The sequence below is a fragment of the Maniola hyperantus genome, chromosome 21 (assembly GCF_902806685.2).
Source record: "Maniola hyperantus chromosome 21, iAphHyp1.2, whole genome shotgun sequence".
Lineage (NCBI taxonomy): Eukaryota > Metazoa > Arthropoda > Insecta > Lepidoptera > Nymphalidae > Maniola > Maniola hyperantus.
The window spans coordinates 229,042-256,966 of record NC_048556.1 but is presented as its reverse complement, the minus strand read 5'-3'; the positions used below and the strand labels follow the sequence as shown (position 1 = coordinate 256,966).

General features: G+C 38.2%; 1 protein-coding gene across 1 annotated transcript in view; it reads left to right on the top strand.

The window, feature by feature from the left end:
* Nucleotides 1-27,925, top strand: part of LOC117992322 (IDLSRF-like peptide) — a 107,050-nt gene that overhangs the window by 67,655 nt on the left and 11,470 nt on the right. The gene's annotated exons all lie outside the window — the stretch shown is intronic.

Genomic DNA, 27,925 nt, shown 5'->3' with positions numbered 1-27,925 from the left:
TAAACGGCGCAACGTATGCAAGCATACTTTAGAAAGAGGTGCGTGCCTCTTATGATCCCACGATGCAGCCATAGCTGATACAGCATTTTTAGAGTGGTGCTCTCCCACTACAGACCTGTTAATAGGTTTCAAGGAGAGTCAGACTCACTGCGGGAATATCCACAGGCCTTAACCCAACCTTCAATATTCATGTATTGGTATAATAATGTTGCATTTATATTGTGCGTGTATTCAGTAAACACCACAAGGTGGTTAAGTATTCCAACGCATGTCAGAGTACAAACAGAACAGCAGCATTACCTGCCCACTGTGATTGGTAGCTATTAAGGCATGCTAGAATCAACTCAGCAAAGGATTCACAAAGCCCGAGATACTAGGTTCTTCTTCATATAAGAATCACAAAGCATCAAAGGCACTGGGTCTCCTTTGCATAAGCGTCTTCCAACGCGCTCCAACGCATACCAGCAAATAATTCAAAAGTAAACACAGGATACCAGAACAAGACAAAACCAGAAATAGCCGTATGATCTGCCATCGCTAGCCAATCCTATTCTAGTTTCCAATGTAATTAAATCCTAAAGACGAGCCAGGCTCACTGCAGATTTAGTACATGGGCCTACAACTCAATTTAACATCCACTATACTTGAATGCAACCCCATTAACATACGTTCGCACTATGTGCGAACGCACGCCGATGTAATCACAAATTCAAACATAGCAAACTATTGTCAAGAATGAACAAGGCTCACCATGGCATCTACAGGCCTAATCCCTATCTAACATCTAACTGATAGTCAGATGCCAAACAGAGCCAGGCGCACTGCGATACAAACGCCGAAGCGAGGGAGACTATATCCACAGGCCTAATCCCATCTTCAGCATTTATGTACCTTGTAAGTGTTTGCGATCACCACGGAGTGATAGAAGTCTTCAGAAGAATGTCAGATAGTTCACTAATAACACTGAAAGCCATCTCAAGCAAAGATTCACCAAACACATCCCGAGGGACGCGCGGTTTTCTCCGCTAAGCAGCCAAATTGTCAGTTCAACCATAAATCGCTCTCAGACTTTAGAAAGTATCGCCCTATAATATAAGAAATGTATCCTTGTACTCAAAGTGGTCCCATTCTCAAATTAGTATTCTTTATTATAAACCTCATGTGTCGCCCCAGCACATAAGTTACAATAAGTAAATTATATTTTCTATTTCCACATCGCCGTTTGAATAGAGCACGCTATGAGCGCCACTACGCAACGACGAGCGTGCACACTCACCGTCTCGACCGACGCGTGCGATGCCGCACGCAACGCTAGTTCAGCAATGAACGCTCCGAGCGTTATTACGCTTTAACCAGCGCGGCGCGCACACAACGCCTCGACGCGGCCCCGCGCATCGCTGTCTGTCTTCGCTCCCGATAACCCGTGCGGCGTATATCCTCGATTCCCAATGTTTGCCAACGTTATGCGTTATGAGTTCAAATTGAAACTCTTAAAAGTGAACCTTTATATACCTTACTACTACAGACTTACTTTCGATTTAAAAAAAAAATATATATATACTATTTTGAACATTATAATTTTATAATATTTTAGTATGCCAGTTGGGTATCGTTACATTCAACCCCCTAAATTCTATGATACATATGAATAGAATGAGTTCTATGAAACATGTAGAATAGAATTTACGTCGCACATAGGAACGTCGTAACCGGCGGTTCGCGTATTGACTAATTTAATTAATTATTATTTTCGATATATCTACTCTCACGCCCGTGTACAAGATAAATATATATAACAGCCAAAAGAAATATAATATACTTACATACATAAAAATAAATAAACCTACATAAACATTACATACATACATATTTGTACCGGGCGGAGGATTACACCCCGGCAGGGGAGACCAAACGGCCGGGGGTCAGGGCGACAGGTGAAGAAATCGGCGGACTATCCTAGCCGAGTCCAGCAAGACCGCTTTTTGCATCCTGGCTGCGAGCGAACTGCCACGGAACCCCAGTCGCCTCAGATGGTGAGCGAGGCTGACTGGGATCAACCCATTCGCAGATATGACGATTGGGATGATTTCAGTGGACTCCACATGCCACATGTCGGAAACCTCGTGAGCCAGATCGAGATACTTGCGCTTTTTCTCCGTCTCAGCTCTCACGAGGTTTTCGTCATACGGAATGGTGATGTCCACCAAAAACACCCTCGACTGTGCCCGGTCCACCACCACGATGTCAGGCTTATTCGCTAGAATAGTCCTGTCCGTGATGATGGACCGGTCCCAATAGAGCCGGACTCCGTCGCGCTCGAGTACCGGCACCGGTGTGTACTTGTAATACGGCAGCCTCTCATCCAGGAGACCGTACTTCAGAGCAAGCTCTTGGTGAAGGATTTTGGCTGCTTGGTTGTGTCTGTGCAGATACTCAGTGTTGGCAAGCGCTGAGCATCCCGAAAGCACATGTCTGAGTGACTCGCCGGGATGGCGACAAGCTCGACAGATGTCGTGAGTGCCATCCTTCAGAATGTACTTTCGGTAGTTCCGCGTCTTGACCACCTGATCTTGTATCGCACAGACAAAACCCTCGGTTTCCCCGAAGAGGTCACCAAAGCGCAGCCACTGCACGGACGCTTTTTTATCTACGTGTGGCTCATTAAGAGCTTTAAAAAAGCGTCCGTGCAGCTCCTTCTCCCTCCATACTCCATACTAATTATTATTATTATTATTATTATTATTATTATTATTATTATTTTTTTTTTTTTTTTTTTTTTTTTTTTTTTTTCCATTATTTTACTTACATTACAATTTTTATTCTAACTAACAATACACTGAATCAGAACCTCTGAACGACTAATTCCTATCTGCATCTATATTAATTACAAATCATCATACTGAACCTTACAATACTAATAACAACTCCAATCTATGTAAATTCCTATGTCATTAATGTATAATTTATCAAATCACTACACATTCTAAACATTACACAAATAGGTAACGAAACTAATTTTAATTTTTCCAGCTTTTAATTTAATATCTATTTTATGCATAACTGCGCTCTTCTTAAGATTCATGTTACGTGAACGTTTATATTACGTTACGTATGCGAAGTTGGCCGATCCTATTGTTTTATTGATAATATTTTGACAAATGTATAGTATTAAATTTTCCCCGAATATTTGATGTGTTAGGATACATCAGAATATATACGTTTTTACAAGGTATAGCTGCCACTACATACGGCCCTTCATACAACAAATCAAATTTACTTATCTCTTTCTTTTGTGCATTAGATTTATTACATCTCCTTAATTTAACCAAATCACCTACATGAAACTCAATTAATTTATGAGGCTTGTCATATTTATCATTTCTTATTTTACTTGCTTCCCTTAAATTCTCTCGTACTTGTTTACGTACATTGTCAATATTCATTTTAAATTGTGTCTGATTCAAAAACTTATCTACCGTTAACCTAGTTCTCTCACCATATAAAACTTCATATGGGCAGTGGCGTGCAGGTCATAGAGGCATAAAAGCACTGCTTACCCTACCATTAGACATGTTCAAACTTATATGAAAGCTTTACAAAAAAAAATACTTACATAATTCATGTTAAATAATATTGTTAGTATAACATTATTTAAAAAATAATACATAAAATAATTATTATTAAATAATAATATTAATATTACACACACCTCTTCTTCAAAAACTCGCGCACGCCCGCTCAAAACGATCACGAGCGGTCGCGATTGTGATTGCGCGGTCGGCATCGGACGAAAAAGCTGAGGACCGAAATGCTTACGGCTTACAAGAAAACGTTTATATGTGTGACACAATTCACCTCGAAATCTGTTAATGTGTGCGTCAAATGACCCGTCGTTAACGGGCCCAAATAAGCAGTACTTCTGTCCAATCACAAGAGAGAAATTTGTATCAGACATATTGTTTTGAAAACCGCGCGTGATTTAAATTCGTAAGTTCATGTAAACAAATGAGTATTTTATCTATTGCTCTAAAACTATATTTATTATGATTCTCTACTTTTTCAATGTTATTAATTTATTGATATTATTTTATTTTCCATAAATTTAAGTACGTTTTAAATTCTAAGAAATTATAAAGTTTGTTTGTTGATCTTGTATTTTCGCGCCGTCTCCGGCGAAGTGCGCACTGCGCGGCGCGCGCTGTCAGTTGTCAGTTTGGCACTCGAGCTGTTTTCAAGAAAGTTTGTTTGTTTTCTTAAGGTTTTCTTTGTAAAAAGTGAATATTACTTGCAGGTTATGTGTGTGAGATCTTATTAGTGTACCTATTAGTGATAACAGAATGATTAAATTGGTTTTGTTCGCTAATCAATTTAACAAGCGTTGGAAATGTTGAGGTTATTATATCTCCGGTTCAGAACTTTTTCTAATCTAGGTAAGTAAGTGATAAATATAATCAATTTAGGGTTTGTTTTATATACTATACACGATCGTTACCACAATAATCAAAATATTCTGACGTAGATTTACCTAGTCGTTTTTTTTGTTTTAAGGTAGGTTTGTCTGCCGGCTGGCGAGGAAGGTTCACTGAACCTTTGTTTTTTCGTTATAATAATAATAATAATAATGTTCTTTATTTCAGGCAAAAATGTACCCATATTATTACAAAAGTCAATAAAATTATAAATAAAATAAAAATAATTAAAATCTACAATAAAAGTAATAACAAAAATAAGTACAATAATGTATTATTGTAAAGTATTTCTATCATTATTTTCGATTATAATGCTAGTGTTAATTGTTACTTCGATTTTCAATGTACATTCAACCGATTTCGGTCAAATTGAGTGCAAATTAATTAGAATTCCATAAATTAGTATAGCCTACCTAAAACAGAGACAAAATATTTAGGGTATATTGACCCCTAAACAACTAACTACTCCTTATAATGAACAATCAGATTTTATTTTTTAAAATGAACTATTGTATTTACTTAACGACTTGTACCTATATTTACCTATTAATTTAACTACCTAATTTTTAGGGTTCCGTACCTTAAAAGGAAAAACGTAACCCTTATAGGATCACTTTGTTGTCTGTCTGTCTGTCAAGAAACCTACAGGGTACTTCCCGTTGACCTAGAATCATGAAATTTGATAGGTAGGTGGGTCTTATAGCTGGTATTAGGGGAAAAAACTGAAAACCGTGAATTTGTGGTTACATCACACAAAAAAAATTAAATTGTGGTCATAAACTAAATAATTAGTATTTTCAATTATCAAAGTAAGATAACTATATCAAGTGGGGTATCATATAAAAGGGCTTCACCTGTGCATTCTCAAACAGATTTTTATTTATTTTTATGAATCATAGTTTTTGAATTATCGTGCAAAAGGTCGAAAAATTGTGACTGCAGTACGGAACCCTCATTGCGCGAGCCTGACTCGCACTTGGCCGCTTTTTAGGGTTTATTAATGTCACTCTGCTGTCTTTCTGTCCGTCTGTCATGGGTCTCTAGCTCCTAGACGAAATGAGTTACAATCCTGAAATTTTGGTATTTGGTGTAGAATGTTTAAATTTTTTTTTTTTAAGCTTTTAGTCTGCCATAACTAATGCCTACCCTAGCTTTAAACCCTGTGACCGCCACTGCATATGGGGTATAACCTATACTATCATGATATGTGTTATTATACAACTCTTCAATTTTAGGCAAAATTCCTACCCATGCTTTATGATTGTTATGACAATATGCTCTAAATATTCTCCCTAACTCCTTATTTACTCGTTCAGTGGTATTGGGTCGTGGATTCCGGATAGTGGTATATATTGTTTTAATTCCAAGAGCTTTAAGTCCATCTTTGTATATTTTACTAATAAATTGAGAACCATTATCAGTCATAATAGCTTTTATTTTAATTATGTCGTTAAACTGTTTTATTTTTGTTAAACAAGTCTGACCTGTTGCTTTTCGTAGTGCATATAACTTTATAAACTTACTGAATGCATCCTGTACCACCAAAATGTAAGTATATCCGAAGGCACCTGCTGGCAATGGTCCATATAAGTCAGCCATAACAAATTCACCAACATCATTGGATATGATAGACTGACAAGGCCAACATATTTTACATTATCACTTTTAGCGAGTTGACAAATATGGCACTTCCTAATAATGCCTTTAATATCATCTGTTAAATTTTTCCAAAACATCCTGTCCCTTATATATTTAATTATTTTGTAGGCACCTTGATGACCCATTTCAACATGTACCTGTTTTACTATTTCTTCTCGTAAGCATTCAGGTATGTATACCCTATCTCCCTGATTAGTTTTAAAAAGAACTAAATCACCCTCTATGGAAAATCTATCTTTATAACGCAAGACCTGTCCATTAATAAGATTTTGCAACTCTTTGTCTTCCTTTTGCAATCGCGGTAACATCTTAAGGTTGATTAAAAGCGCTTTATTTTCTTTACTCAAGTAATAAATTCCAGGTAACTTATTTTTCTCTTCTTGTATTTCATAACCATCTGACGGGTACCTGGATAATGTATCTGCGACTATATTTTCCTTACCCGAAATATGTTCGATTTCAAAGTCAAACTGTTCCAAATATAATAGCCAACGTGTTACTCTACTATTAAACATTTTCCACGTTTTTACAAATAACAAAGCTTTATGATCTGTTCTTATTACAACTTTAGAACCCCTTAAATAAGTTTCAAACTTTTTTAGGCAACTTATGACCGCAAAAAATTCTTGTTCCGTAACAGTCCAATTTAATTCCGGGCCCCTTAAAGCTTTACTGTAATAACTCAAAGGTTTTATATCTCCATTATCATCTAATTGATATAGAACCCCAGCAAAACCTACTCCAGAAGAATCTGTTTGTAAATAATATTTCTTCCCAAAGTCTGGATGTTGTAATTCTATGGTCTTAGTAAATTGTCTCTTTACAGAATCAAACGCATTTTGTTCCTTTTCAGTCCATTTCCACTGTTTCTGTTTTTTTTAAGAAGCTCACATAACGGATAACTACATTCTGCATAATTTGGAATAAATCGTCGATAAAAATTACACAATCCCAAGAAAGCACGCAAATGTTTTATTTTCTTTGGAGTAGGAAACTTTTGTATCGCTTCCACCTTTTCCGGGTCAGTACGTATTCCTTGAGTCGAAATAATGAATCCCAACATTTTTACTTCTTTACATAGAAATTCACATTTTCCTATATTACACGTCATTCCCGCTTGTTTTAACTTCCCTAATATTATTCCAATGTGATTTATATGATCTTCTATTGTACCCGTAGTTATAATTGCCAAATCGTCAAGGTAATTTACACAAAACTGGCGCACTTCTGGGCCTAAAATTTTGTCCATTGCTCGACTAAAACTGCCTACAGCTGTCTTTAATCCTTGTGGTAGCACGTTGTATACATAGGACTTTCCATTAAAAGAAAATCCTGCATACTTCCTACTTTCCCTACTTATCGGTATCTGGAAATAAGCATTATTTAAATCAATTGTTGTGATAAAGTTACATCCATGAAAAGAATTAATTACATCTAGCTGTAATGGAGGTTTTTCTGTTTCGGCTATCATGTGTTCATTTATTCCTCGGGCATCCAATAGGACTCTAATCGATCCATCGCGTTTTAATGTAAAATTAAGCGGACTATTATAAGGTGTTGATGCTCGTGATATTATATTCAACTTCTCTAATTCTTGTAGCTTTTGCTCCATTTTTTGTCTATACGCATACGGTATAGGATATGACTTCTTTACTATTGGCATTTCATGATTCATCTTTATGACATGTTCGTAACACTTACATCGACCTAATTCTTCGGTGAAGACTGTTTTATATTGGTTCAACATCTTTGTTAATTTAACTCGGTCACATTCTGGAACTTCAGTTCCAATCTTAATGTTATTCATAAAATCCGTTTGTTCTTGTATCTCGGTTATTTCCATATTCTCATTCGAAGATCCGTTACCAAAAGGTATCCTATAATCTTTATTATCTCTATGTAAAATAATACACATTTCATCTTTCCTTAAATTTAAAACTATTTCGTTACTTTTTATCCAATCGAAACCCAATATCACTGAATGAGTCAATCCTGGTACAATTAAATAACCCACATCTAAAGTCAAATTCCCTATTTTAGTAGGTACTACGATCATTTGTTGTATTTTTAAACTCTTTTGCCCAATTGCCCCTTTTATTTGCATAGGTTTTATTGGCATTAAAGGTAATTTCCCGACACTTCGTTTTAATTGTAAATACATCAATTCGGATATACAAGTAATATCGCTACCCGTATCAAGCAGACAATCTACTTCAAAAGATAGTAATTTAATATGAATTTCAGATTTTATCCCACTTAATGTCTCTGGTACTTCCTGATCTTCATAAACATTCAAAACTTCACCTTCTAATATTGTAGTTCCTTCATAAGACCCTCGAGACCTAATCAGCTCAACTAATTCTGTAGGATTTACATAATTCGGCTCTCTCTTGTATCCAAGACCTATTTTCCCCGTTTGACCTTTACAGTTTATTGGTTTAAGTAAGCCTTTTCTTCTCCCAATTCCTTGTCCAGGTTTCCAACCATATTTGAGCATAATTTTTAAAGCTTTGTCCCCTTTGTTAGCAGCTACGTTGGGGACCCTATTCGCAGCCACCTTTAGTTTGAAAGATTTGGTCTATCACATCCTTCATTTGTTTCGGCTATTTCTTGTTCATAATTTGTTTCTTCTTCTTGTATCGAATTACACTGTTCGTTTTGCATACTATACTGTCGACTCATTGTATTCATTGGTTTTCGCCAATTCCTATAATTTTGCCTATTCTGGCCACCTTGAAATTTCTTTTCTTTATAACTGTATGGATTTTGCGGATTTCCGATTGTCACTGTTTCGTCCTGTTTGTCTATGTCATCTTGTTTACGAAGAAATTCTGTTGCTTCAAATATTGTCTCTCCTTTTGTAATAGACCACATTTGTTGCACTGATTTTGGGTAGTGTCTCATCATATCAGCAACTAGTTGTTTTTCAGAAATCTCGAAGGACAACATCTTGATTTGTGATGTTAAACTTAAAAAATGTCCCAACATTGTGGGCTGAGTAACTTTATTCCATTTTGCACACACTATATCTCTCCTTATTTTATTTTGCTCTGTTTCTCCCCAATAAGTTTGTAAAAAGTCCCTTTTAAAATCATCTAAAGTTCCCCATCTAGATTTATATAATCTGACCCAATCTCTTGCCTCACCCTGTAGGCATTCATATGCTAATTCTAATTCCTTCTCCTTGTTAGGTACTTTCCGAAGATATGCTGCTAAGTCCTCCAAAAAGGTTACAGGATGAACCTTATCCTTGGTAAATTTTGGTTTTTCTGTTGCTATATTCATTATGTTCAATGCTGTATATTCATCTCTCTTAGCTACTGGACTATCTACTGAATTTGACACATCAGATTCTCCGGAATTATTTCCAGTTGGTTGAGTCAGTTTGATTTCACCCTGTAAATTTTTTATTTTCTCTTCTATCATCCTTGTATTCTTCGTAATCAATTTATATAATTTTAAAAATCCTTTACTCCCATTACTCCTACTACTGGAAGAATTCGATTGAACTTCTATCCGTCGTCTTTTAGGTGTCTCTACATTTCTGGAAATGGTTTCGGCTTGCTTAGCCTTACTCGTACTTAAACCACTCTTTGATGCGGTATCTCCAAGCGGCAACTTCCTTTTCCTTACCATTTTAGAAGCACCCTTTTCCATTGTTATTTTCTTTTAAATTTTCATTTATTCAGTTAACACTATCACTTTTCACTTTCACTTGTCACTTATCACTTATCAGTTATCTGTTCTTATAAAATAATTTAATAAAGTTTTTGTCTCTTATTTAGTTCCTTTCCACTTATTATTATTATTATTACTTTAATATCTCAATGAATCAACCCCCGGACCTAGAAAGATTTTAAATACATTTTATTATTTTGATACTTCGTGTGATAAAATGAACATAACAACCCCCAAATAATAAGACGTTTAGGCCTTGACAACTCACAATTCCCCAATCTCTTTCCATTTCACGAGCAACAAATTGTAGGCTTTCGCCTACTTTATTCTACTCTATTAAGCCGTTATGACCATCCTGGTCACGGCACCAAATTGTAAATAACCTGACGAGGTCCTAAGAACCTCTACCCTATTTTCCTTCAGTTCTTTCAAACGATTTCGTTTTAATTTAATTCATTTAAAATGGCACGTGTATCGTTTAGCGGTAAGGTCCTTTGGAATGTTTTTTTTTTTTTTTTTTTTTTTTTTTTATACTTTATTGTACACCAAAAAATAAAATAAAAAAGACACAAAAAGAAACATGTAAAAGAAGAACATACAATCAGCGGCCTTATCGCTGTGAAGCGATCTCTACCAGGCAACTAGGTTGAAGAGGATTTAATGTTGTGTCCATAATAAACCAAGAACTTTTAGAGCGTCAGAAATTATGAGTTCATCAGGCCCAACGACTTTTTGCGTTGACGGTTGTGGGGTTTGCATATTCGAGTATAAATACTTATTAAGCATTTGGTCGGACAAGACAAATACTCGCCCCTGCTCAATTCAAAGTGGCTGTTCACTTATAGAAACGGTTTGAACATGGTAGGATCAAGAGACTGCTTTCACAAGACGTTTCACATTAATAGAGTTAAATACAATCTTTCGGAAAGCCGAAGTTCGTAGGATACATTGAATAATATTGTAAGAGTGAGTTCTCTAACCTTGAGATGAGATCACGTTGTCAAGACGTGTAGTTCCAACCACCTATCCCTTCGGGATAGGAGCTTGGAAGGATGGCATCATTTACTTGGGAAATAAAAAAGTAAATGATGGTACATAGCCCCACCGCGCCATGTACGGTGAGCTTCTGCCTTCCCTTGGTATCCTATGACACTAAGTTCATAAAATACCAACGAACAACAGCCCCCCCCCCCCTTCCCCCCAACGTCATCATTTGATAAACGGCGCAACGTATGCAAGCATACTTTAGAAAGAGGTGCGTGCCTCTTATGATCCCACGATGCAGCCATAGCTGATACAGCATTTTTAGAGTGGTGCTCTCCCACTACAGACCTGTTAATAGGTTTCAAGGAGAGTCAGACTCACTGCGGGAATATCCACAGGCCTTAACCCAACCTTCAATATTCATGTATTGGTATAATAATGTTGCATTTATATTGTGCGTGTATTCAGTAAACACCACAAGGTGGTTAAGTATTCCAACGCATGTCAGAGTACAAACAGAACAGCAGCATTACCTGCCCACTGTGATTGGTAGCTATTAAGGCATGCTAGAATCAACTCAGCAAAGGATTCACAAAGCCCGAGATACTAGGTTCTTCTTCATATAAGAATCACAAAGCATCAAAGGCACTGGGTCTCCTTTGCATAAGCGTCTTCCAACGCGCTCCAACGCATACCAGCAAATAATTCAAAAGTAAACACAGGATACCAGAACAAGACAAAACCAGAAATAGCCGTATGATCTGCCATCGCTAGCCAATCCTATTCTAGTTTCCAATGTAATTAAATCCTAAAGACGAGCCAGGCTCACTGCAGATTTAGTACATGGGCCTACAACTCAATTTAACATCCACTATACTTGAATGCAACTCCATTAACATACGTTCGCACTATGTGCGAACGCACGCCGATGTAATCACAAATTCAAACATAGCAAACTATTGTCAAGAATGAACAAGGCTCACCATGGCATCTACAGGCCTAATCCCTATCTAACATCTAACTGATAGTCAGATGCCAAACAGAGCCAGGCGCACTGCGATACAAACGCCGAAGCGAGGGAGACTATATCCACAGGCCTAATCCCATCTTCAGCATTTATGTACCTTGTAAGTGTTTGCGATCACCACGGAGTGATAGAAGTCTTCAGAAGAATGTCAGATAGTTCACTAATAACACTGAAAGCCATCTCAAGCAAAGATTCACCAAACACATCCCGAGGGACGCGCGGTTTTCTCCGCCTAAGCAGCCAAATTGTCAGTTCAACCATAAATCGCTCTCAGACTTTAGAAAGTATCGCCCTATAATATAAGAAATGTATCCTTGTACTCAAAGTGGTCCCATTCTCAAATTAGTATTCTTTATTATAAACCTCATGTGTCGCCCCAGCACATAAGTTACAATAAGTAAATTATATTTTCTATTTCCACATCGCCGTTTGAATAGAGCACGCTATGAGCGCCACTACGCAACGACGAGCGTGCACACTCACCGTCTCGACCGACGCGTGCGATGCCGCACGCAACGCTAGTTCAGCAATGAACGCTCCGAGCGTTATTACGCTTTAACCAGCGCGGCGCGCACACAACGCCTCGACGCGGCCCCGCGCATCGCTGTCTGTCTTCGCTCCCGATAACCCGTGCGGCGTATATCCTCGATTCCCAATGTTTGCCAACGTTATGCGTTATGAGTTCAAATTGAAACTCTTAAAAGTGAACCTTTATATACCTTACTACTACAGACTTACTTTCGATTTAAAAAAAAATATATATATACTATTTTGAACATTATAATTTTATAATATTTTAGTATGCCAGTTGGGTATCGTTACAATGCCAAATCTCAAAATTAAAAAATATAACAAAAAAGTAGGCTTTCATCAACGCCCAGGCCAAACCTTTGGACCGAGAAATCCTAATTTTTCCATAGAGATCCTTGATAATAATGACATACACAAGGAATAAAGTCAGACTTTTTGAAATTCCTTTGGGTGGCTGCTAGTTTTACAAATAAGCTTAGTGATTTTCGAGTTTACATAATATAAATTAAATTATTTAGTTAATTCAGATCTACATCTAAATTAATTCCATTGGAAGCACTCGTTTGAACAATATGTAAATGCACGAACTTATTAATTCACTTTATGCGCTGGAAACTGGGAAACAATGTTGTGACTTCAATAGTTGAACGTACAAATACCTAGTACACGGTACAAGTATTTCTTTGAATAACAAGATAGAAAATGCCGAAAAGTTTCAAGTAATTTTTTCCACTATTAATTAGGTAGGCTAGTAAAATGGTAAATTAGTTTGACTATTTAAAAGCTCTTGTGTAAAAAATATATCTAAAAAAATTATACTTTCCTATTCTAAGACATTAGATACGGAGGGTCGGGGGTGCGATCCCAGGAACGCACCACTAATTTTTCGGAGTTATGTGCGTGCGAGTAACCGAAATAGCTCAGCGGGTTGCCAAGCTGAAGTGGCAATGAGCAGGCACATAGATCGTAAAACCGATGGACGTTTGGGTCCCAAGGTGCTGGAACGGCAACCTCGCACCGGAAGACGCAGTGTGGAAGACCCCCACTAGGTGGACGGACGACATCAGACGAGTCGCAGCGAGCCGCTGGATTCAGGCGGCGCAAGACCGTGGCGTGTGGAATTATCTACAAGAGACCTATGTCCAGCAGTGGACGTCTATCGGTTGATGATGATGATGATGTGCGTTTTAAGCAATTAATTAATATCGCTTGCTTTAACGATGAAGGAAAACATAGTGAGGAAGCGTAGCCAAATCCTTCTCATTCTGAGAGGAGACCTGTGCTCTGTGTTGAGCCAGTAATGAGTTGATCATGATGATCCCCATGATACCCATATTATTATAACTGCGAAAGTGTGTTTGTTGTTGGTTTGTCTTTCAATCGCGTCAATAAAATCAAAAAATTCAACGTTGCAACGAATCTACGTAATTTTGCATAGATAGTTTTTTGATAGTTCAAGACCTGGATAATAGGCTACTTTTCATCCCGGAAAATCAAAGAGTTCCCACGAGATTTTTAAAAACCTAATCTTCTCTTTGGGACTATGTAGGTTCTTGGATACCCTGTATCACTTTGACCGTATCCGATTCACTGTGATCACCACCACTTTATAGTTCCTAGTCAAAAATTGTAGCCGCCAGACACAACAGCGGTTTTCTGACTTTAAAAACTTAAATCTACGTGCACAAAGTCATGAGCATCAGTTAGTTTATAATATTTGTATGCATATGAATTCTTCTTTTGACAACTTTTATCATACACTACGTCCCATGACAGCTCGAACTTCATCTCTCGCAGCACCGCAGTCCCGTCGTAACCACGACCCGTGCACTTGGGTTGAAATATTGACAAATAGAAACTTCAAATAAATCGTGGTATGTACCCGTTATCTATATTAAAATATACTTTATCATACAATTCAAACCCTACACGGGTCGTCAGAACAAATAACATTTCAATGCTCACGTATGAACTGAGGCCTGCGATAACATTTGATGTTATTTCAGACTCAACGACCTTTTATAATAGATTGAGGTATCTCACAGACCTTGACATTACCTTCTATTATTTTGACAACAAAGGCCCTAGCTTTATAGGATAGGTAGGTTTTTTTGAAGCGATTGGGGACCTACCTAACTCTCAGACCTAACAGCCAGGATTTTTTCCTGCGACCGACGCCTCTTCTTCCGGCAACTTTTCCCATCATGATGACTTGTAGGAGCTCGTGCTTCTCGTGCCTAAGCACGTGCCCCAAATATGCGACTTTCATCTCTCTTGATAGTTTGCACAAGTTCGCATTTTTGATAGACGAGTCGCAGAACCTCCATATTCGTGACTTGCTCCTTGATAGCTCGGTCCAAATAAACATTCGGTAAAAATCACCGAAAAATCTTGCAATATCACATGGTTCATAAATGTAGCGTATTAAGTATTAACAACGTTTTTTGCAGCCTTTTTATCTGCTCGTTACATTTCGTGTCGCCGCCTACACAGATCGCATACATTTATAATGGCTACCGCAAATTTTCAGATTTTCATGTTCCCCGCGAGAGTGGGGAGAATCAGTTTTATTATCTCGTTCTGAATAAATTGACGTTCTGAATAAATTGGAGTTCGTTAATTTGAAATTCTAAATTTTAGTCAAAGGTTTCGATATTCGATATTATTATTGGATAAGTACTCACATCACATCTCGAAGCTCATTTCGAGGTTTCTCGTCCAAAATTCTTCAGTGCTTAAAGACAAAGTCTTTGAACAGTGCGTGTTGCCAGTGATGACATGTATCAGAGATTAAAGTCCCGCAAATTGCTATTGCGCTGGAACCATGTCTCACTAACATCGAAATGACGTCATTTTGACGTCAGCCGAAATAAAAATATACCATCAGCTCGAAACTTCAGTCTAGTGCTGACGTCACTAAAATGGCGGCCACGCGCATTAGCTATTTGCGGGACTATTCTAGTCGCTAACTATGGGCCTCATAAGAAAGCTCGATAGTCACAGTGGGCAATGGGGACAGCTATACTTGAAGTTTAGCTATTTGATAAAATTAGGAATGAGGAGATCCGTATGAGAACCGTGAGTTAAAAAAGAGGGGATTTTTGAAAATTTTACCCTTAAGGTATAATAAAAGTCTCAGATTTTATCTACCAATTATACATCCATGAAAATCAGTATTTGAGCTTTCGGGTAAAATTGAAGAAATCGGTGTTTCAGAATTTTTGGAAATTGCACCCATTTTAAACATCACCACTCGAGCGAAGCCGGGCTAGATTAGCTAGTTTTATGCATATGATATAACTAGTTTACATCCGCAACTTTGTCCGCTACTACATAAATTTAAACCCCATATTTAACCCCCTTAAGGGTTGAGTTTTCAAAAATCCTTTCCTACTGGATGTCTACGCCATAATAGGCTAACTGTATGTTAAATTTCTGCCTGATATGTGCAATAGTTCGCATGGACTACACAAATTTCAAACCCCTATTTCACCCCTTTACGGGTTGAATTTTTAAAAATCCTTTCTTTGCGGATTCCTACGTCATAATAGCTATCTTCATGCCAATTTTCAGCCAGATCCGTCCATAGTTTGAGCTGTGCGTTGATAAATCAATCAATCAGTTTGTCGCAGTCACCTTTTCCTTTATATATTTAACTTGGAATAACTATGTACTACCATGTTATAACCTTATAGCAGTAGGTATTTCCGCACGTTTCCACACTCTAATATTCATTTCATTTGCATTCATATTGCGTCAATCCCCGCTATGTTTCGGGCTACATAAATCTATTAGCGCGCCGTACCTACCTGCCTACTTATAATATACATTTATGTACATAATATATGCATTATTTTGAACTAATTGACTTTGAGACAACTGTACAACTGCCAAACCCTTTTCACGTTAGTATTTCTAACTTTTTCCTGATGACGAGTTCATAGTTGACTAGTATTGCAATCTTCATCACTATTATCCATTACCATCACTAAAAGCGGTGATAGCTTGAAACGTAGGGCTCTTATAAGAGGGGTCCTTGGTTCGATCTCAGGCACGTCCTACGCGTTCTTAGATTTGTATGTTAATCTTTGAGTCCATGTAACGAAAGTACCTATTTTTACAGAAATCTGGCAAACTACAGACACAGGATACTTGTTTCCAAAACGTGTCTACAATGGAATTCTATTGAGTTTGATTGTTTAGTATTCAAATCTAAATCAAATTGCTTTTAAGTATTACTCGTATGTAGTGCGCTAGGGAAACTTGTCTTAAACTTTCATCATCTCATTTCATTATCTCCAGGATCTCCAGCTATACAATAATATTATTTCAATATTTTAGCACTTTTACTAAAGCAATCTGTGAGATTGCTCAAGACACAAATACCTGTAAATAATCTTCGGAAGTTTCTATTCAGTGAACCTTTATACATTACCGCTTTGAAATATGTACACGCTACGACGGGTTACGTTTACGAGGTGCTACGACGCAGCTGCTACGAGATTCGCTACGAAGAAATAGAGCGCTACAAAATTGAAAACTACGTTCACATTTTACAAATGTGCAGTTTACGCTTGCAGTATTTCTCTTCTTTCAGAATTTACTCACATCTTGGAAAACAGAAAACTGCATAGTGGGACAGTTAAAAAACATTATTAATTGCTATGGTTGACCAAAACTAAATGCGTATTTCTGGGATACATTTTAAAGGCAGCTTTCTATAAATAAACGTTTATTTTTCTTCTTTCTTCTTTCTAAAGGTGAAGTTAAGAATATATTCTTATTACCTATCTAGTTTTCAAATTACAATAAACGTTCGATTTATTTTTTCAGACATAATTAAAAAAACCTAAATCCATACTGATGAAGTCGCGGACACCAGCGAGTATTTTTTTTCTTCATTCCATTACGAGTTAGCCCTCGCTGCGAGATCTTCTGGTTGTAAGTGATTATGCAGTCTAAGATGGAAGCAGGTTAACTTGGAAGGGCAGTTTTATGAAGCCCTTAGCTCTTATCGTATTCTACACGGCATCGTACCGGAACGCTAAACTGCTTGGTGGCACGGCTTTTGCCGGTAAGATGGTAACTAGCCACGGCAGAAGCGAGACGAAAGATAATTTAGAAATTATAAATTAACAAATAGCTCTTGCCGGGAATCGAACCCGGGAGCTCCCACTTATAACACTGCAGCATTCACCACTGGGCCAGGGAGGTCGTCAATACTGTAAGGATTTTATTTACCACCCTTCTAGTTGGCTAAGTGTTATGAAGCCAATTTCGTAAGGGAACTTTGCTCCCATGGGTGACATCCAACGTTCAAGTTATTCGAGACCCACATGCCATTTCTACCCTTGTTGGTTATAAAATAAGTATGATTATTAGCCTGTATCGAATAGATGTTTAGCTAGATAATTTTATTGGGATACGCTACTATGACGTTGGAAGGGTTTGTTTAATTAATTCAAAGAGTACCTATAGCAATTCATTATTATTATTACTATCATCATTCAGAGCCTCAATAGCTCAACTGGTAAAGGAGTGGACTGAAAACTGAAAGGTCGACGGTTCAAACCCCGCCCGTTGCACTATTGTCGTACCTACTCCTAGCACAAGCTTAACGCTTAGTTGGAGAGGAAATTAAAAAAAAAAATCACGATCAACCCATCGCTCACTGCAGAGCACTGGCCTCTACTCAGAGTGAGAAGGGTTTGGCCATAGTCTACCACGCTGGCCATGTGCGGATTAGTAGACTTCACCCACCTTTGAGAACATTATGGAGAACTCTCAGGCATGCAGGTTTCCTCACGATGTTTTCCTTCACCGTTAAAGCAAGTGATACTTAATTACTTTAAACGCACATAACTCCGAAAAATTAGAGGTACGTGCCCGGGATCGAACCTCCGGCCTCCGATTAGAAGGCGGACGTCCTAACCACCACATATTTAGGTACAGGTATTACATCACATGTTGTAAAATCCATACCAATATTATAAATGCAAAAGTGTGCCTGTCTGTCTGTCTGCTAGCTTTTCACGATTGTGTGACGTAAGATACTTTCGCATGGACCATAAAATGGTAAAACCTTGGTAACACAGAAAGGACAGACAGACTGAAACACTTTCACATTTATAAAGTTACTAGCTTATGCTCGCTACTTCGTCCACGTGGACTACACAAATTCTAAACCCCTATTTCACCCCTTAGGGGTTTAATTTTCAAAAACCCTTTCTTAGCGGATGCCTACATCATAATAGCTACCTATTTGCATGCCAAATTTCAGCCGGCGGGGTGATTACGTAAAACTTTGCAGTAGCGACAGTAACGCGACAGCAGTAGCAATGCGATAGTTCACTTGCCGTCTCTCTTCTTCTTATTTTGCTTTGCGGCTATTGCTGTCTCTCTCTAGCCGGACGTTTGACAGCAATGATCGCGAGATTTACGCCTGTCGTGAGATACGTAATCACCCCGCCGATCCGTCCAATAGTTTGAGCTGTGCATTGATAGATCAGTTAGTCAGTCAGTCAGTCACTTTTCCCTTTTACATATTTAGACTAGCTTATGCTCGCGACTTCGTCCGCGTGGACTACATACATTTCAAACCCCTTTTAACCCACTTAGGGATAGAATGTCGAAAAATTCTTTCTTAGTGGATATCTAACTCTTTACAAAGAACACACCCTCCAAATTTCATGTCTCTAGGACCAGCGGTAGGCTGTGCGTTGATATATTATATGTCAGTCAGTTAGGACTTTGAATTTTATATACACAGATAATACGGATATTAGTGTGGCTGTTTGAATTACCTTTATTTTTATTTTTATTCAGATACAAGTTAGCCCTTGACTGCAATCTCACCTGGTGGTAAGTGATGATGCAGTCTAAGATGATAGCGGGCTTACCTGGAAGGGGTATGGCAGTTTTTATTAAACCTATACCCCTTTGGTTTCTACACGGCATCGTACCGGAACGCTAAATCGCTTGGCGGCACGGCTTTGTCGGTAGGGTGGTAACTAGCCACGGCCGAAGCCTCCCACCAGACTAGACCAGAATTTAAGAAATTATAAAATTCCAAACCCCTGCCAGGAATCGAACCCGGGACCTCCCACTCTTATGATCACAGCGCTCACCACTGCGCCAGGGAGGTCGTCACCTTTGGACTTAACACAAAAAACGAAAAAACAATAAACAGAATTCCCTCTTACCATGTGTTTGTAGCTTGCATCCTAACCTCCATTAGTTATCTAACACATGCAAAATTACAGTCGTTGGCGATGATAACTATTATTAACACAGAGAGTCGAGTTCTAATTAGTTTCCCTCCCAGAGTGGGAGTGAGAGTGCCTTTGACTATGCATGCGTCTAACGCGAGCTGGCGCCAATGAAGGCAATCACCAACACCCTCTTTGACGGCAAGAGGGTTTAATGAAGGTAATTTAACTTCATAGCACCCTTTTCATTCTTTAAATGAACTGTATAAAGATTGTTGTGCCCGCGTGGATTTAGCTCTTTAAAAATTCCGTATGAACTCTTTGATTTTCCAGGATAAAAAGTAGTCTAGCAGCCGTACTCAGAGTCGCTTAATCGTTAATTAAGTTTAGTTAAAACGAGACAGAGCTATATCTCTTACATAAATCTATCTCATTTTAATAGTAATAGTATTATTTCTAATTTTGTTTTTTTGACAAAAGTAGGCATGATGTAATGCGCAGACGTACGCATTGAGGGCCAAACCTCTGTGGTTTTTTTTTTACAATGCGTACTACCTATTATATGTAAATTTTCTTGTATGTTAATAATAAATTAAATAAAAAAAACGATTAGCGACTCTGAGCACGGCTGTATGTCACTCTCCAGGTCTTTAACTATATTCATGCAAAAAATCGCGTAAATTTGTTGCTTCGTTGCGCCGTGATTGAAGGACAAACCAACAAATAACCACACTTTCGCATTTATAATATACCTAACCTTTACCTAAGTCTGGTTTTCGTCACAATAAGACGCAAATTGCGTTGTTCATTAGCAGATGACGCAACGAAATCGCGCAACGTAAATGAAGGCGTAATAGCACAGATAGCACTTTCCTGCTTTTACCGGCATTCTGCTCCTTATTAAACACCCCCCCCCCCCCCCCCCCCCGTTCCTACTTGTCATTTGTCGGACCCGGATTTAAATCGAACTTTCCAGTGGCAGAACATTTTATATGAGCTATTCACACTTGTCGGAAACCGATTTTGTGTCAAAATGTACTGCCACTGGAATAGCGACAAACGACAAGTGGGAACGGGGGGTTAGGGATGATAAATAAAGCGCAGCGTACACCAGCATGGTCGCTAACAATAGGCCTCGGACTGACTGACTGACTGATCTATCAACGCACAGCTCAAGCTACTAGACAGATCGGGCTGTTTGGCATGCAGACTATAATATGTCTTAGATATCCACTAAGAAAAAAAAAAAGAAAATTCAACCCTTAAGAGCACGCACGTGGTTAAGCACTGCGTCCGATCCAAGTCCGTGAAAATACGTTCCTTTTTGTTTTGTATGGTAGCTTATGAGTTATGACATATTATGTCGTAGATAAGGTATTCTCACGGATGACAGATATAACTCGGATGACGGAAGTTCAGTGCGTAATCGCCGTAATGGGGTAAAATAGAGGTTTGAAATCAGTGTATTCAAGTTAGACGAAGTTGTGGGCATAAGCTAGTTTACCCTATACCTACGCTTCACTTTGCTTTAAAAAAATTGCCTTAGCGTATAAAATCAGTACCCTTATTGTAAATGCGAAAGTGTGTTTGTTTGTTGGTTTGTCCTTCAATCACGTCGCAACGGAGCGACGGATTGACGTGATTTTTTGCATAGATATAGTTAAAGACGTTAAAGACCTGGAGACTTACATAGGCTACTTTTTTATCGCCGAAAATCAAAGAGTTCCCACGGGATTTTTAAAAACCTAATTCCACGCGTACAAAGTCGCGGGCATCAGCTAGTTTTCTATAAAATATATGAAAAGTCACACGAAATTTTCAGTTCTATGTGAAATATAAGTAGGCGTGGATTTGCGTGTTCGTAAACGTAATCCTCGTAAGCCTGGGCGGGTATTATAAAGCCGTGTATCTTAATATAACGAATAATCCCCGAGCCCATTGATCCCCTCGTTACTCATAAATCGCATTTATTTTGCATGGAAATATAAACCGGCCAAGTGCGAGTTAGACTCGCGCAACGAAGGTGCCGTATTCGGGTACATAACAATAATAACAATAAATAAAAATCTTTTTTAGAATGAACAGGCCCTTTCATATTATGATATTCTGGGAACTCTTTGATATTCCGTGACAAAAAGGAGATTAATTTGTCCTGTTCCGGCTGCAATTGCAAAGCTATCTCTGTCCAAATTTCGTCAAAATCGGTTAAATAGATGGGCCGTGAAAAGCTAGCAGATAGATACATTTTCGCATTTATAATATCAGTTTGCAAGTATGGATTTCCTGAAATAACAGCGTAGGTACTGAAAATAATGAATATCCAAGAAAATGATAGAAATTGTAACCTTATACCTTACACCCACCTTTTGACGTCAAAGGCGATTACAGTTTCCGAGAAAATGGTTATATTTCATCGAATATCATTAGTGACTCAAGCCTTTAGCACTTTTAGAATATAAAACCCTTTTTGACGGCTTACGTTTTTGATACCCGATCTAGGATTACAGCACCTGGTTTATAAAGTCCCGTACATCAAAAAGATAACATTAGATTTAGACCGGTTATTTAAATAAATAAAAGTTTATTCAGCTCACAAAATAGTACAAAAGAGAAAAAAATAAAAGCAAATGTTAAAAATTACAAAACTAAAACTACTTACAGTACGTGGCAGAAAGTAATGTACATCGGCGTTTAGAATGACATTTCGGCTTTTTAGAGCGCTGTCTCTGTCACTCATACCTATATGGCGTTTTGTCGGTCTCAACGACAGGAACAACGCTCTACAAATCTGCTATCTCCTTCTAAAGGTCAATGTACATTACTTTCGGCCGCGTACTGTCCACTTAGTTTTATAAATTTCAGTTTCATTTAGAAACCGTACCCCTCCCCGTAGTCTTGTACCCCATCTGGGCAGAAATTGTATAAGAATTTCCCCGACCGTAGCACTGATGCTACACTCAGTCCATTTTATACCGTGCTCGGTGCAAAATCATGCCTGGATTGAGCATGATGCAAGAATAATTTATTGCAACAAAAAAATTCAGATGTTTCAGCCTCATGCCCAATGCGGATACAGATGTATAAGCAATTGCCCAGACGTGGCACGGATTTCTCGTATACTCTACGTAAACTCATGCCTTTTGCAACATGAAAAATTCAAATGTTTCGGCCTCGTGCAGTCCAAATACAGATGTATATAGGCAATTGCCCGGACGTGGCACGGATATGTCGTAAATACATGCCTTATGTAATGTGAAAAAAGCTAAATGTCACAGGCCACAAAGCAAAAATCATAATAAAAATTCTATTATTTTTACCCAGAGACCAAATATTTTTTTACATAAAATTCAGGTCATATTTGTATGAGTCACCTTTAGGAAGTGAGGCGTATCAAAACACACATAGCAAAATACAGATTTATTTTCGAAAAAAAACAGTTGACAAAGAATACCCTTGCGTGGGAAGTTGAATATAAAACAAATATTAAATCCATACTGATATTATAAATAGGTACGAACAGAGATAGCTTGCATCCGGCAACTGCCAGAGGCTACTTTTGTTCCGGAAAATTAAAAAATCGGTCAAGTGCGAGTCGGACTCACACACGAAGGGTTCCGTACCATCGTAGAAGAAATACCTAACACTTTTTAAATTTTCATGGTGGCCATTTTTGCCGCATTGAAGCCGCAGTGCTGGAAGACCCCACACTAGGTGGACGGACGATATCAAACGGGTTGCAGGGAGCAGCTGCATTCAGGCGGCGCAACACTGTGGCGTATTGAAGCCCCTACAAGAGATCTATGTCCAGCAATGGACGTCTATCAGTTGATGATGATGATAATATGGTATCTTGTAGCGAATTCACTGAGAGTAAAATGGAAAAACAAACGCAACTAATGAAAAAGCTTTCAAATGTTTCCTCAAACAAAACAAAGCCGTCCAAAGCTTTTAATTTTTTCGTCCGACCACCGGACGCCAGAGTTTTATGACCAACAGAATAATTATGAGGGCCAAGTTTATGGCCAACAAAATACCCGTTACGACTCATTTAGCCAAACAAATACTCGTAACTCTCTGACGACAGTTGACTTCTGGTTGGGAATAATTTACTTTTTTTAAATTAATTTATACAAAAGGAAAAACTGACTGACTGATTTATCAACGCACAGTTCAATCTCCTGGACGGATCGGGCTGGCCATGCAGATAAGGTATTATAACGTAGACAATAGATATCCGCTAAGAAAGGGTTTTAGTAAATTCAATCCCTAAGGGGATAAAATAAGGGTTTGTGTGTAGTAGACGCGGGTAAAGTCGCGGGCATAAGCTAGTTTATTATATATATGCCAGCGATAATGATGTTTACAATATTTGAAATAAGTGCTTCCACGTAAATGCACTTCTAAAGTCTCTCAACAAATAATTTCAAAATGGCCGGCTCGAAAAATAAAAAAAAATAAAGTGTTATTTGTTGTACTATGGTACGGAACCCTCCGTGTGTGAGTCCGGCTCGCACTTGAACGATTTTTATTCCTGCGTCGCATATACATGTGTTGGCGTTCTTTTTTTATTAATTAAGATAGCAACCTCCAAAAAATTGTGACCCACTATGAACTGAATTAATTTTCCCAAGTGGCATTTAGCCATTTTTTTTTCCGTACCCGAGTAAATTGTTATTACGTGCAACAAAGTACTCGTTAGATTTATTTAACTGCTCTCCCGTTGACTCTGGCACTTTTTATGCTAAAAAATAGACATTGGAATTTGCTAACTTACCTACTCATCCTAGCTATTAGATAGCCGAAAATTTTACCCTAGAGAAAAAGATTTCTTTGTCTTGATTAAGCATGCAGTTCCTTAGAAAAAGTTTAAGATATTGTCTTCGAAATAATTATGAGAGTATAAACACATTCGCCATCAAACGGGATCCTGCAGAAAACGGGATCCTGCAAAAAACGGGACTGCCGTGTGAAAGGGGCGTAAGAGCTAGCGCGCACCACGGTGCAGTGAGTTGCAGTGCGTTTTAAAATCCGTAAATTTGAATTTCAATGTATCAAAATTCGGTGCGGAACTAATTCCTCAGTGCGCGCGCTTTCATATAGTTCTATAGTTCACAGATTTTGCGGAAATTTACCGTGGTGTGCGTCAGCTCTAATTATTATTATTATTTATTTATTTATTATTTAATTAGAACGGCCATAAAGCCAATTACACTAATTAAACTACGAGTACAAACTAACATAAACATACATACAAAAATTGTTAAAATTATAAATTTTAAAAAGCAAAATTATAAATTTTCACAAAAGTGCAAGATCTGACCCATGAGGTCAGTCCATTTGTCAGCAAATATGTCACAGCGAGGGGACTCCTTCAGCAGCGCGTTGAGCGCAGCCAAAGTGCGCGGTATGGGTGACCACTGACCGGAGCGCGCTACCGTGCGACTAAACGGACTTACGAAACATTTGGAGCGGTGGCGGAGATAGCTGTAATTAGAGGGTGCATAAACACAGCAGAGCTTGTTGTGTAGTTCAGAGCAGTCGTAGTATTAGTAGTATTATACCTACTTATATAGAAAATCGCTTTTATTGTATGTTAGTTTTTCAGTTTCGTTAAAATTAACGAAATACTTATTGAATTCTCTTCACTCCAATATTTCGTTAATTTTAATGATATTGATCATCGCCTAGCTCAAAACCTTTGACTTAGAAAGCTGAAATGCACAGCGGTTCCCTTTATAATATAGACAAGGAATAAGAACGGATTTTTCGAAATTCCCACGGGATAGAGACGAAGAGGATTTATATTTTCGCCGAGCGAAGATTCGGACGGTCATGCATGCCAAATTTCAGCCCAATCCGTCCTGTAATTTCAAATAATAATAATAAATAATAATAATAAATATGCTTTATTATTTTCATTATTGCTAGTACAATGTATGTACAATGTTATATCTAATATACTATCTAAACTAAAAACTAACAATAAAGAAAAGGTAGCAAACTCAGCATTTCAGCTGTGCGTTGATAAATCAGTCAGTCAGTCAGTCACCTTTTCCTTTTATATTATTTAGATTTAACCTAAACTGATTTAATTAATCATTATTTTATAGTCGTCAACTGCAAGCCTATAAAAAAAATTGTGCAGAAACGCATAGTGTATGGTCTGCCGTTTCGCACAGCACGTGTAACAAAGGCCGATCGATGTTTCGGGAACTAGGCACTTGTCCGACCACCGACGATTAGCGAGAAACGAGTTAAGCTAAAAACTGCTGAGCGAGTTGACGAGCAACGATGAGAACGAATGAGAACGAACGAACAAACTTTTTTAGATCAACTTTGATTCCAAAATCATAAATAATAATGAGTCCAAGGTCCAAACCCTTTTATCTCCTAAAGCAAATTAGCGAGCCCAACAACTAATGTCGAACAGCTATAACAATAAATTACTACAAATACCTTTTCTTTTAATTTATTCTTTTGAAACGTCGACGAAATGGAGCGAAATGGTAATTTTTCAATTCAAACGCTTAAAGTTATCCGCAATTCAAGGAAAGCTCTTAATTATTGTAATAAAGCTAAATAATTAATTACTTTATTTAGAAATAAGTTTTGAATTTATAATAGAATGTAGCTGTAGGTATTAATAGGTACATATGCGGCAGAAAGTAATGTAAATTGACCTTTAGAAGAAGATAGCGCTTTTGTAGAGACCTACAAAACGTCATATAGGTATGAGTAACAGAGGCATTTATTTATCGGGATAAAAATTCGCCTATGTCCTTCCCCGGGATGTAAGCTAACTCTGTACCAAGTTTCATCAAAAATGGTTAAACTGTTGGACCGTGAAAAGCTAGCAGACAGACAGATAGATAGTCACGGTCACGGGGTGTTTAACACCTACCTTTTCGCAATTGGCAAAGCACCGAGCGAAGACTGCTACTTCTGCGGAGAGGAAGACACCCCGAGACACGCAATCTTTGAATGTCCTGGTTGTGCCGATCTAAGGTCAAAAGCGCTAGGATCGACAGACGCGGAGGGTGTCAATGCCCGCAACCTTATAGCGCGCATGCTGTCGAGCGAGGACGCCTGGCAACGATATAGCCAAATGCTGCGGGCTATAATGATAAGAAGAGGAGAGCGGGAAAAAGAAGAAAAGAAGAAGTTAGAAATTTAGGAGGTCAGCACGAAGTAATGCTTACGCAGTTCCGTGCTCACCTTGGTAGACATGGGGAGGTTATTTTAGTCCGTGCGAGTCGGACACACCCTGCCAGCAGGCAGAAGTCCGTAGGGATTTTTCCTCCCCCGAAGAAAAAAAAAAGAGAAAAAAAAAGACAGATAGTCAGATAGACAGACAGATACACTTTCGCATTTATAATATTAGTATGGATACATATTTGGTAGTGATGTACAATCATACTGTCTTGTGAGTAGGTAGCTGAATGTTAAGCCTTTTAGTAGAAAAGAAGTAAGTTAATTTAACTAGCTCGTAAAGATAGAAAGTAAATTAATTAGGCTGGGTTTACGAGGGTACTTTAGGAATCCTGCGAAAAGTCTTAACTAGCCGTAAAACAGTTTTATGAGGTGTTATGCTCTTAAGTAAGCTAAATTGTGTATACTTCGGGACCATTTTAGACAAAACTAGCTTATGCTCGCGACTTCGTCCGCGTGGACTACACAAATTTCAAACCCCTATTTCACCCCCTTAGGGGTTGAATTTTCAAAAATCCTTTCTAAGCGGATGCCTACGTCATAATAGCTATCCGCATGCCCAATTTCAGCCCGATCCGTCCAGTAGTTTGAGCTGTGCGTTGATCGATCAGTCAGTTAGTCAATCCTTTTATATATTTGGACTAGCTCATTCAACGCGACTTCGTCCACATGGACTACACAAATTTCAAACCCATATTTTACCCCCTTAAGGGTTGAATTTTCTAAAATCCTTTCTTAGCGGATGCCTACGCCAAATTTCAGCCCGATCCGTCCAGTAGTTTGAGCTGTGCATTGATAGATCAGTCAGTCACCTTTTCCTTTTATATATTTAAGATAAAGCAACGTCCACATCTGTGTGTCATGAATGCGGGATGCGGGAGCGTCCATAACGCGCATCTTATACGTGCACACGTATGCGACTACAACAATCTCAGTTTTGTGTTTTAGTCCTTATTATAAGGCTCAATTTACATTGAAAGGGTATGGAATGGAAGCAACTTTTTGTAACGACATCATATCGTATGTATGTTAAACTTTTAGCAACTAGCATGTCTACGGAACCCTATCATATTATAAGCGTGATCTGAGTCTCACGCACTTGATCTGCTGCGCGATTGCGGGAGAATGACAGCTATAAATATCACGATCGCAATCACCTC